The sequence below is a fragment of the Penaeus chinensis genome, chromosome 11 (genome assembly GCF_019202785.1).
Source record: "Penaeus chinensis breed Huanghai No. 1 chromosome 11, ASM1920278v2, whole genome shotgun sequence".
NCBI lineage: Eukaryota > Metazoa > Arthropoda > Malacostraca > Decapoda > Penaeidae > Penaeus > Penaeus chinensis.
The window spans coordinates 40447679-40458732 of record NC_061829.1 but is presented as its reverse complement, the minus strand read 5'-3'; positions in this window follow the sequence as shown (position 1 = coordinate 40458732).

Genomic DNA, 11054 nt, shown 5'->3' with positions numbered 1-11054 from the left:
ATCCTCCCCTCATCCTCCTCTTCCTCTCCCCGCCTCCCGTTCCCCTCCCTCTCCTCCTCCTCCCTCCGCCCGTTCCTCCTCCTCCCATTCCCTCTCCTACTCCATTCGTCCACCTGGTGCAGCCGCTGCTCCTTCTCCTCTTCCTTCTCCTCCTCCTGCTTCTCCTCCTCCTTCTTTTCCTCTCCTCCTCCCCTCCCTCCTCCTTTCCTCTCCTCTTCCTCCTCCTTTTCCTCCTTCCTCCTCTTCCTTCTCCCCCTCCCTGTTCCTCTCCTCCTTCTCACGAGTGAATCAAATACCAATTACGGCCTTTGTTACTTAGCCTCTTCTGGGCTGACGGCCGACGAGCTCATGGCCAGCGAGGAATGCGATCGCCATTTCACTCTGACCCCTCAGTCGCTCTTTGCCTTCAATTTACATGTAAACCTTGCATGTAAATTCAAAATTCGAAATTAATTCGAGAGATCAGTCCTTAAGATAAAATTAAGAATGTGAATAACGAAAGAAAGAAAGGGAAAGGAGATAAAATCGAGGGAAAACAGAAAATTCGTCGGAGACTAATATAAATATATATATATATATATATATATATATATATATATATATATATATATATATAAGAAAAGATGGAAGGACAGTCTACATATTTTTTTTTTCTACATTTACTCTTATTTTCTAGGAAGCTTGTAAATGGAAGATGTAGAATCTAAGGCAGAATTAGCCGGAATCGATACGGCAGCTGCCAAGTGCCTCATCATTTTTCTCGAATCGGAAACCTTTGTATTCAATTCTTATCATTTAAACGTACATCACGGAGCTTTTCTAATACGAAGAAAGACGAAAGGCAACAGCTTTGAAAGCGCTGGAGATGCAGTTCTTTTTATTGAGGGATATTTTTCGATGCACAGGAATTACCAGTTTCCTCATATATATGAAGAAACACGCACACACACACACACACACACACACACACTCGCACACACGCACACATGCATACGCAAACACACACGCATAGTTACACACACACACACACACACACACACACACACACACACGCACACACACACACACACTCGCGCACACGCACACATGCATACGCAAACACAAACGCATAGTTACAAACACACACACACACACGCGCGCCACAAGTCCACGCATATGCATACGTCCACAACATGCATACGCACACACACGCATATGCACGCAGACAAACATATACATGCATACGCAAACACACACGCACGCACGCACGCATGCACCCGCACGTGCACACACACACACACACACACACGCACACACGCACGCACGCACGCACACTTCCACACACATGCATACGCCCACGCACATGCATACGCACAAACACGCATATGCACGCAGACAAACATACATCCACACATAGTATACGCTTACATGTATACACTATGCTGATGCATGTGTATTTACACGGGTAGATATGTATATATATATTTTTTTTTTCTTGTTTTATTTAAATGTATTTGTTTCGTTTTTTTTATTTTTTTTCGTCTATTTTTTTTTTTTTTTTTTTTTTTTTTTTTACTTTTTTCGTCTTTTTTTTTTTTTTTGTCTTATTGTTTTGTCTTATTATTATTTTTTTTTTTTTTCATCTAAAAATGCAAACATCGGCGCCAGCTCCCTCCTCCTCTGCCGGAAGTTCGTATGCTGCTTCCTCCTCCTTCTCCTCCCTTCCTCTGCCGGAAGTTCGTTCTCCAAGGGGCAAGCTCCCTCCTCCTCCTCCTCCTCCTCCTCCCCTTCCTCTGCCGACTTCCTCCTCCTTCTCCTTCCTTCCTCTGCCGGAAGTTCGTTCTCCACGGGGTCAGCCACCTCCTCCTCCTCCTCCTCCCCGGGCACGGCAAAGGTCGCGGGCTAGCGCCACGCAGCCGGCCGGGGGCCGCCGGGGTAACCATTCCCCGTGCCGCCCCGCTTCTCGGTCGGTTTGTGGCCCTGCCCTTCACACAGGCGACCGCTCCCGTCTAGACGTCCGGAATGGTTTTCGAGTACCGCCCCCCCCTCACTGAGGTGAAACAACCTTTGGATGGTTGCTTCAGAGGGATGAAAGGAACCAGCTGACAAAAAGGACAAAACCCCCCTTCCCTCACTGAGGTGAAACAGCCTTTGGATGGCTGCTTCAGAGGGAAGGGGGAAACACTTTGAAAAGACACAGGTCCTTTCCTTCCTCACTGAGGTGAAACAACCTTTGGGTGGTTGCTTCAGAGGAATGTAAGGAACTGCCTGGCAAGAACGCAAAACCTCCCTTCCCTCACTGAGGTGAAACAGCCTTTGGGTGGCTGTTTTAGAGGGAAGGGTGAACCACTTCGATAAGACACAGGTCCTTTCCTTCCTCACTGAGGTGAAACAACCTTTGGGTGGTTGCTTCAGGGGAACGAAAGGAAGTGCCTGACAAGAACGCAAAACCTCCCTTCCCTCACTGAGGTGAAACAACCTTTGGGTGGCTGTTTTAGAGGGAAGGGGGAACTACTTTGAAAAGACACAGGTCCTTTCCTTCCTCACTGAGGTGAAACAACCTTTGGGTGGTTGCTTCAGAGGGATGAAAGGAACTGCCTGGTAAAAGTGCAAGACTCCTCTTCCCTCACTGCGGTGAAGCAACCTTTGGGTGGCTGCCTCAGAGGGCTGAGCAAAAAGGCTCCAAACAATGATGTCTCGTAGGTGGAAGGGCATCCCCTCTGGTCTCTCCCCAGGGGTTTACACCTACCCACGCGTTTGCCGTGCGTGGCAGCCTTGTGCGCTGTGGAGACGGGAGTCCTGGAGGTTGAGCGATGCCGTGAACGAGTACGCCCTGCGGCTAGCAACACGCCTCTTTGGTCCTCTATTCCAGCAAGACAGGCGGCCTGATCCCGGCCCGGTCACGGTCAATCGGCTGGTCTCCCCCGGGAGGCTAGGGTCAAGCAGTCAAGCCGCCATTGGCACTCACAATGGTCCGTGAGTGCCGTCACAATGGCTATTGGCTGCGTATATCCTCTCATCACTCCTGTTGCTGTTAGACACTGGTTCTGACACTCAGCTTCCCCTTGTTGGACTCCGTGGTGGGTGGGGGCGTGAGAGGATGAAGCACTTACCAATTCATGGAAAAAACAATCAAACACCCCCCACAGACTGAACTTACAGTTGACGAACCGCGCAAGGCCCAGACCACGGTAGTCACCATGAAGGCATATGCGCCTTCCGGTGGCAAAAGAAAGCCCCAAGCACAGGATGACACTGTCACCCCTGCTGCTAAGGTGGACAAGACCGAAGCCAATGGGTCTGTCCACCGAATAGTCAAAGATCTTGACTCGCGAGCTGGCCTCTCCAGGCCAGCAGCTAAGCCAGGGAGGCCCCTGAGTTCACAGACGGCCTCCCCGACTGAGAGGGGAGAGCAGGCTGAACCAGCCGCATCAGCTCCTGCCTCCTCAAACAAGCCCGAAAGCCGAAAGGGCGGGCCGAAGCGTCCGAGGCCGGATACCGACTCTGATGAAGAGTCGGGACCCCCTAAACGCTTCACCCAGTTCAAAGTGCCAGCTAAACCCGAAGGCTTCGACAATGCCTACCAATTGGTCAGGGCATTGGAGTTGCAACGGAAAATCCGGTTGTCGATCCGGGTCGCCCGAGATCAGGGCATGATCATAATGCCCAAAGATCAAGCTACCTTAAATTTCCTCCGGGAAACGAAGGAGCTAACTGATGGGAGAAAAGTGAGTCTTTCCCCACTAATTCCCGAGGAAAAGAGAACCAAGATGGTGCTACTTGGCTTCTCAGTCTCGTACGATGTGGAGCTGATCGCTTCACACCCACAGGTCGTGCAGGCTTCCCGAATGTCGAAGGGGAAGACCCCAACCAGGCAAGTCCTGGTGACCATGAAAGGTGCCCCAACCACTACCCTTGATCTGGGTAACTGGGGCACCTACAACCTTCGAACGTATGTGCCAGAACCACTTCGGTGTTTCAAGTGCCAGAAATACGGTCATCACAAGGCTAACTGTACAGCCAAGCCTAAATGTGGTGTCTGTAGCAAGGCACACAACACAGAGGTATGCCTCAAGGCATACAAAGAGGAAAAGAGGGACACAACAGCCAAATGTCCCAACTGTGCCAAGAAGCATCATGCCTGGAGCCTGACTTGCTCTGTCAGGAAAAAGGCGGCCCTCAGGCGACAAGAGGTTGCTCAAAACCGATCAGACTTTGTTCCTGCCCCACCGGGCACCCATGTCTGGGGAAGGAACAAAAGCGAAAAGGCCCCCCGACCTCCTAAGAGGAAGGAAGCCGCCCCCCAGCCGACACCGGATGTCTCCAACAAAAAGGAGTTTCCGACAATGCCAAAGGTGCAGAAAAAGAAACTAAAGAAAAAAGTTTCTAAGAGCACCACAAAAACCTCCCCAACAGATGATCATCTCCTCTTTGACGAGGACGATATGACTCTCCTGTTAACTGCTGTTGTCACAGCAGTAGCAACAGCCCTGGGGAGGTCGAGTGAGGAGGCCGAGAAGGCAGTTTCGGTCGCCATGACGGCAATGACCCAGACTGTCGCAGCCCTGAAGGGAAGAAAGCTGACTAGAGAAAAACCAGCCTCACCCTCACCCAAGGACGAGACTCCCCTCCCCACTCCAAACCAGGCCATGCCTTCACAGGCAGAGCCAAAACAGGCTGAATCTGTGCAGCCAGAGCCAGATCACGCTGACCTTGCCCAGGCAAGGCCAGCAAGGCCAGCCAAGAAAAAGCCTGAGAGAAAAGCCGAACCAACCAAAGTCAGAGCTACCAAAGGCTCTCCACCCCCCAGTGGACCCAAGGATAGCCTGACAACAGACGAGGAGCCCTCAACTAGCGAGGACCTCGCAATGGAGTTGTCAGACTCCGACGATGTCTCTGATGTAACTATCACTGAGTAACATCATGACACACCATCTAAGCATCCTACAGTGGAACATCAATAGCTTCTCTGCAAAGAACGCTTTTCTCCAAGCAGTAGTGCGATCAAGGAACATTGACATTGTCATGCTCCAGGAGACATTAACAGTGGACACTGTTCGCTTCTCAGGGTACCATGCCTTCACACTGCCACGAACACCTGGCAAGAGAGGCTTGATCACCCTTGTGAGAGCAACAATCCCCTGCTCCGCAATAGCCGATGCATCGCACTGTGGAGATGATGTTGAATCCCTTGCCGTCGAGGTTCACCTGGCCGGGGGGCCCCTCAAACTGTACAATGTGTACAGCCGGCCACGCTGTAAAAGCTTAGACATCAGCCAGGTCTGTGCTTCTGCTGCACACGACCGAGTGATCATAGGGGGAGACTTCAATGCACACCACCCCATCCTGGCTCCCTGCCGGGCACCGGATGCGGCCGGCTATCACATAGCCGACGTGCTAGAGACATTCCCTGAGATCGCTCTCCTCAACACCCAAGAGCCAACGCATGTCAGAGGAGGGGTCCTAGACCTCACCCTGGCCACTGCGACTCTGGTGGGGAGGATTGGCTGGTGTGTCGATGAGACCGTCACAAGTGACCATTACGGCACTATAACTACCCTCATGGATGCTGGCCCAGCCGAAATCCTAAGACCAAATCCAAGATGGAAAACAGACAAGGCCAACTGGCAGGCGTTTCAAAACGCCTTGGCCCTCTGTCTGAGATGCAACAATCCCCCACAAAGCGAAAATGTGGAAGTGCTCGAAGCCAGCCTGCTAAACGCCATTAATGAAGCAGCCTCACAGACCATACCCAAAACTCGGCCTGGGTCCAGAAGTCACAAAGACGCCTGGTACTTCAATGACGAGATCAGGGAGGTCAACCACAGGGTGAACATGTGCCGAAAACTATTCCGAAGGCAAAGAACCCCTGACAACCTATCCCTCCTAAGGGAAGCTGTCACGGATGCCAAGGAAACTGCCAACAGAGTCAGGCAGGAAAAGTGGCTGGAATGGTGTGAGTCCTTCGACCACCAAACCACCCTTTCAGAGCTGTGGCAACGGGTCAAGCGAGCTACCAGCCGCTCAGCCCCGAGGTGCACCCATCACGACCCCCAAGCAGAGGCTAACAGACTGGCGCACGAGTTCTCTGCGAGAACGAGCAGCAACAGTCTGCCAGCCGAGCTGAGGGCAAGACAAGAGCGTCTACAGCCAGACAGACACGCTCAGATCAGAGAAAGGGCAGCCGAACCCGATAACTCAGACGTTATCTTTTCTCTGAGGGAACTAAGGAAAGCCTATAAAACCAGTTCCAACACAGCCCCGGGCTCTGATGGGATCTCGTACCCCATTATCACCCACCTAGGACTAGCAGGTGAGCGTGCACTCTTGCAACTCATCAACAAGTCCTGGGAAACTTCCACTCTACCCCAGAGTTGGAAGAGGGCTACCATAGTTCCCGTCCCAAAACCAAAGGAGCCGGGGAAGTACCGCCCCATCTCTCTGCTCAGCTGCCTGGCCAAGACGGCTGAGAGGATGGTACTAAACCGGCTTCAATGGAAAACGGGACCCCCGCACGAACACCTGCACGGGTTCACAAGGGGCATGGGCACAGCACACAGCTTAGCCACGCTCTTAAGCACAATCAGCAAGGGCCCAGCTGTGGTGGTATTCCTTGACCTGGAGAAGGCTTTTGAACTGGCAAGTCCGCTTGCCATTCAGGAAAGCCTGATCCAGAAGGGAATCAGAGGAAAGCTCTTGGCTTGGATAGGTGACTACTTCAGGAACAGGACTGCCAATGTCAAATTCCAGGGTCACCTATCGCAGCACATGCCGCTCGAAAATGGAACGCCACAGGGTGGGGTTCTCAGTCCAGCCCTATTCAACACTTTAATGTCCTGCATCCTCAACATAAACCTCCCAGTGGGGTGCCAGATCATCTCGTATGCAGACGATCTCGCTATCACCTCCACTGGACCAGGCAGCCAGAATAAAGCCCAGCGTTGTCTGGACCTCGTGTCAGAGGAGTGTTGTAGGACGGGACTAAAGATCTCTGCTGCCAAATCCAAAGCCATGGCTTTAAGACAGAGAGTTCGAGGCACAAGACTGAAAATCCAGGGAGTGGAATTAGAATGGGTCAAGGACTACCTATACCTTGGGGTAAGGATAGACCGGACCCTCTCCTACCATAAGGAGGTCCAGTACCTGGTTGACCGAACCAAAGCAAGACTGTCTGTCATGAGAGCAATGACTGGGAGACGCATAGGGGCCAGACACAAAGTACTAAGATCATTCTATGTACATGCTGTCCGGCCCATTGTGGACTATGCCTCAGTCGCTCTAATTGCTGCAAAGAAAAAGCACACAGACAAATTAGAAACAGTCCAAAATGAAGCTGCCAGGATCATTCTGGGTGCCCCGAGGTGGACGAAGGTCCTCAACCTCCTGATGGAGGCAAACCTTCTCCCCCTGGACTCACGAATCGATCTAACGGCAACACAATTTCTGTCAAAGGTCATCCAGGCTCCCAGGAACACAAGCCTAAGACAAAAATTAGTCAGATGCCTCGAACAAGACAACGAGCTCGTTGCAAACAACTCCTGGCTGTCTCATACAGCCAGGGTGTTGATACGCCATCAGCTCAAAGAACAGCTTCTTGCTAAGGGCATGGACTCCCCCCACCCCGACTTTGCCGAAGCCCCGCCGTGGGCACTGAGCCTGATAGAGTTCAACATAATGAACCTGTCAATGAAAAAGAGCCTATACCCCATGCCTAGCCTAAAGGCAGAAGCCCACAGGGTCATTGCAGCCATCACTCCTCCGGGTAGTAGAACATACTACACGGATGGATCGGTCGATCCCTTGAGCCACACTGCAGGCGCCGGCTTTGCAGCTAGGGATGCCACGCGATCCATGAGGGTAACAGACAACGCCTCCTCGCTACAGGCAGAGGCAGTTGCAATCATGGGAGCCCTAGGCCACGCGTCCCTAAGGGAAGGACACGTGGTCATACACACAGACTCCAGGGCAGCCATTGACTGTCTTCAGCACAGCTCACCCACAGACAACATCTACCTACTGACCACGATTCTCACAATGGCACAGAGAATTCTTGCTCAGGGTAGAAGAATTATCATCAATTGGGTCCCAAGCCACATCGGCATCAGAGGGAACGAGCTTGCTGACAGACTAGCTGCCGCTGGCAGGGGTATGCCCCCAAATCCCATGACGATAAAACCGAGCCGAAAATTACTTATGGAGAAGTGTGCCTTGGTCGGTCGTACCTTCCTACGGCAGCTCCACAGAGAGGAAACGAGAACCTCCCCCTCGGCCAGCTGGTACTCAGACGCCACAGGCTCTGAACCACTGGCACTCTCTGAAGTAAGCAACAGAGGTACCGAAGTCATTCTTCACAGAATGCGCCTAGGTTACCACTGTGCATGGCAGATTATCCCAACAATCGAACGCGATGAATGGTGCTGCAAGCACTGCGGCGAGCCGAACGCCACACTAGTCCACTACCTAGAAAATTGTAACCATACACAATTCCTGAGACATGGACCGCCCACAACAGCCGCCGTGCTGGTAAAGAGGCTATGCGAAATGCTTACACCATGGCGGCAGGAGCGCTTGCTGGCAATCCCGCCGCCACGGTAAGCACCGAGTGTCAGACAACTCAATGAGACAGCCGTAAAAAAGCTGACACAGGCCGGGCCATATCTAGAAGGCCCGGGCGAAGCTAGAACTTCGCAAACCAAACCCCCCCCCCCCCTCCTCCTCCTCCTCCCCTTCCTCTGCCGGCTTCCTCCTCCTTCTCCTCCCTTCCTATGCCGGAAGTTCGTTTTCCAAGGGGCCAGCTCCCTCCTCCTCCTCCTCCTCCCCTTCCTCTGCCGGCTTCCTCCTCCTTCTCCTCCCTTCCTCTGCCGGAAGTTCGTTTTCCAAGGGGCCAGTTCCCTCCTCTCCTCCTCCTCCTCCTCCTCCTCAGAGTCGGCCTCGGAGACCTTTTCGAGGTTGTCCTCGTCGTCCTCCTCGTCGGACTCCTCAGCTTCGTCAGAGGCGATCTTGGATTCCTGGTCGAGCTTGTCCTCGTCCTTGGCCTCGTCCTCGGAACCACGATTCTCCAAGAGAAGCTCCGGCAACTCCTCGACCATTGTGTTGTGGTCGTCAAGGTCCTCCTCGATGTTGTTGAGGAAGCGGCGCTCGAAGTCGAAGTGAGCGAGACCGAAGTCGATGACGGTCGCTCGCACTCGCCTCTCGTCGAGGGCCACGCACACGTTCTCGTCGCGGAGGTCCAGGTGCGCCACGCCGGCCGCGTGCATGCGCTGGACGGCGGCAAGCACCTACTCGAGGGCGTCCTCCAGCTGGGCGGGAGAGAGCAGCTATTTCTCGGCGCAGTGCCTCAGCGTGGCCCCGGCGTAACGGCTCACGATGACCAAGTGCTCGCCCTCGAGGACCACGGCCTCCACGTGCTACATGCCGTCCATCCCGCGGACCTTGCTCAGGGCTCGAACCTCCCGCACGAACGACTCCTCGTCCTTGCGCTTGATCTGCTTCACCACCAGCTGCTCGAGGCCGTTCCAGACCAGATTGGCCACGCCGAAGCCGCCCTCGTCCAGGAAGGACGAGCTCCAGGCAGCCATGCGCTCCAGGTAGTCGGCCTCGCTCCACACGGGCACCTGGCTCGCCTGCAGCTCCTTCAGGAGGGCCTCCATCGCGGCGACCTCCAAGCTCGAGCCCGGCTTTTTCTCGAGGTCCTTGCTGGCTCGCTCGAGGCCGTTCCAGACCAGATTGGCCACGCCGAAGCAGCCCTCGTCCAGGAAGGACGAGCGCCAGGCGGCCTCGGTCCACACGGGCACCTGGCTCGCCAGGGCCTCCATCGCGGCAACCTCGAAGCGCGAGTCGGGCTTTTCTCGAGGGCCTTGCTAGCTCGCTCGAGGCCGAGCACCAACTTCTTGTGGCTAAGTTTATCGATTTGAGGCTAAGCCTCAATTTCAAACTCGCTGGCTGTCAATATCTGGTCAACAGTGGCAAAGATGCGACGGCGTCTGCGGACAAACGGAAAGCACGTCTTATCGCTACGAGTGCCACTGCAAGAATGCCAGGCGAGAGGGACGGGCGACGGCCGTAAGCTCTGCGTAACGACCGCGCATGCGCGATAGCATTCGTGCGTGCCGCGATTTTGCACCATCATTATTATTATCAATATTATTATTCTTATTATTATTATTATCATTATTATTATTATTGTTGTCATTATTATCTTTACCATTATTATCATTATAATTGTTATTATCATATATAGTATTATAGTATTAGCATTGTTATGTTATTATCATTATCATTATTAATGTTATTATTATAATAATAATTATTATTATTATTATCATTATTATTATTATTATTATTATTATCATTCTATCACTGTTATCATTATTATCATTATAATTAGCTTTATCATTAATGTTTTTATTATCATTATCATTATTACTATTATTATTGGCTTTATTATCATTGTTATTATTATTAATATTATCGATGTTATCATCATTATTGTTGTTATAATCATTCCCATTACTACTATTATCATTATAATTATTAGTATTAATATTAATGTTATAATTTTTAATGTTCTCATAATTATTGCTATCATCATTATTGTTATTTTCATAATAATGATTATAATTGTAGCGTCGCCGCCTGGTCGTGTGTGCCCGACGCGCTATTGATATAATAGTCTACGTTGAAACTGGACGTTTTAAACTCCGTTTTCGATTAATTATCATCAAATATCTTTAGCAATAATGTCCTGACATCAGATCATCTATTAATTTATCATTTCCATTAACCTCAATTCATTTCCATTATTCAATTATATGTGTTCGTGTATCTGCTCATGCTCATTATACAGGTTCATTTGTTCATTTCCTTTTAAATATAATTATTTGCTTTGTTGGTTGTTATTATCTGGACGTGTTAGAAAGCTGACTGGCTGGACTGCAGCATAGGATTATCCTACTTAATTTTAGGCGGCATTCGTATATATCCGTACAAGTAGATATGTTCGTATATATGTGAATTAAAAATCAGGTGGATCCCAGGCTACACTACAGTAGTAATAAAAACAACGACAGCAAAAA